General features: G+C 38.1%; 1 pseudogene; it reads right to left on the bottom strand.

Annotated features, from left to right (window-relative positions):
• Positions 1-1,499: 1,499 nt before the first annotated feature.
• On the bottom strand, positions 1,500-1,597 carry LOC132267919 (small nucleolar RNA R71; annotated as a pseudogene).
• Positions 1,598-2,173: the final 576 nt, after the last annotated feature.

The raw sequence follows: 2,173 nt of genomic DNA, 5'->3' as shown, positions 1-2,173 counted from the left end.
CTCTCTTACTTACTCTTAATTGCATTTTTTTGCTATCATTTAGCTTAATTTAGTTGCTCTTTAATCAACCAACCAACCAATTGTTTGATCCTTCGACCTACTAGCCCTAATTGTGATTCCACGACATTGCTCGATCCTCATAATCCCTTGGGACGACCGCTTCTCACTCATACTACATAGTATAGGTGTTAAGCGGTTTATAAATTTAAGTATGATGCCCATTTGACACTAATTTCCAAACTCAAAGTGTTGTGCATTATTTTGTGCACACGCTCGGGTCGCATCATAGTTTTTGGCGCCGTTGCCGAGGATTTGTTGATTAGATTTGGCAACGTCGGATTTGTAGAATTGATTAGGATTAGTACTCTTTTGATCGTGTCTTTACTTTATTTTTATTTTTCTTTTTGGTTACTTAATGTGTTGTTCTTACTTAACTAGGTGCATTGTTGGAGAGGAAGCAAGCAAATGAGCCATTGAGCATTCAATTCAAGCAATCAAAGAAAGTAAAAAGCTAAAAATTCTAAAAATTTACTAAGCTAAGCTTTAAATTTAGAGTTGAAGTGCTAAAGAACCTTTGTGAGACTCTCTTTACTCAATCCTTTAGTTAAATCATCGGCCCGCGTAGAGGCTTATTTTTAATTGTCTTGCATCATTGTTGTTAAAACATGGGAGTATGAAATAAATGTTTGTGGAAGAAGTCTAATTGCATTGTTGTGAAGGCATACTGTTTGTCATTCTTTGTGTTTGTTGTGTTTTGCATTGTGCATGCATGGACGTCATTCATTGAGACCAACTCTTGTTCCTCTTAATTTGCATCTTGAATCTATCGTTAGAAATCCTAGGGGAAGAGGAAGTTCAAATAGAGCCAATCTTTCAATGGATGACCATAATGATAATCATGTTGAGGACATTGGTCACATAGACCAACAAGGTATTCTTCATCCCAATGTACACAATGAGAACATACAAGTACCATTAGGCATGCCTAGGCCGTTCATTCACCAACCACCACAACAACAAGGCTAAGTTCCATATGGAATGCCAAGGCCAATGTATGCTCCACAACCTCCCATCAACAATCAAGGAATTCAAAACCAAGGTGTTCATGTTGCACCTCAAGTAGTTAATCCACCTCTTGCTTTAAGAGACCATTATGTGCCTAACGAGTATAATGCACCTACATGCATCCAATTGCCTCCATTTAGAGCACATCATTATGAAATTAAGCCACAAACCATTCAAATGCTTCCTAACTATCATGGACTTTCAAGTGAAGAACCTTACAAGCATTTGGATGAGTTTCTTGAAGTATGTTCTACCGTAAAATATACGGACATGCCAGAAGATGTTTTAAGACTCAAACTTTTTCCATTCACCTTAAAAGACAAGGCAAAGTATTGGTTTAACAATCTTAGGCCTTTTTCAATCACTTTTTGGGCAGAAATGCAACAAGAGTTCTTGAAGAAGTACTATCCGGTTTCTAAGACCAATGCTATGAGAACCTTAATTCGAGAATTTTCACATGGGGATGGAGAAACGTTCATGAGGCATGGGAACGCTTCAATGAATTGCTCAGGAAGTGTCCACATCATGACATACCCAAATGGCAATTAGTTCAATACTTCTTTGAGAGCTTATCGGACAACTATAAGGGTATGGTTGATGCTTCCATGGGTAGCTCATACATCGATAGGCATGAGGATGACGTGTGGCGTTTCTATGAGAGCATGAGTGAAAATTCTTTGCATAGAACACTATTATCCAAGAATGGTAGAAATTCACAAGGTAGGAAGAGTGTTGGCTTACATCAAGTCGACCATTCAAATGAAATAGCCGCTGAAATGAAGTCTTTATCTTAAAGGTTTGATCAATTTTTTATTAACCAAAACTCGGCGAACCAAGTATCTTCCTTCCCTAACCATTCTCATCATGCATCAAATGAAACATGTATGACTTGTTCTAGTGTTCTTCATGCTACTTCTCATTGTCCTCACGGACAAGTGCAAAGTAAACTTAATGAACAAGTCAATGCGTCTTTTGTGAACCAAGGGAACAATCCTTATGGTACTCATTATAATCCAAGTTGGAGGAATCATCTGAATTTCTCTTGGAAAAACCAAGGAGAGGGCTCAAACCCTTCCCAAGGCGGTTTTCAAGGGAAGTACATTCTACC

The sequence above is a fragment of the Cornus florida genome, unplaced genomic scaffold (assembly GCF_030987335.1).
Source record: "Cornus florida cultivar Cherokee Brave unplaced genomic scaffold, ASM3098733v1 CherokeeBrave_3.0.0_Hap2_Chr07, whole genome shotgun sequence".
Classification (NCBI taxonomy): domain Eukaryota; kingdom Viridiplantae; phylum Streptophyta; class Magnoliopsida; order Cornales; family Cornaceae; genus Cornus; species Cornus florida.
The sequence above is the reverse complement of the archived record's forward strand: the minus strand, read 5'-3'. Positions and strand labels throughout refer to the sequence as shown.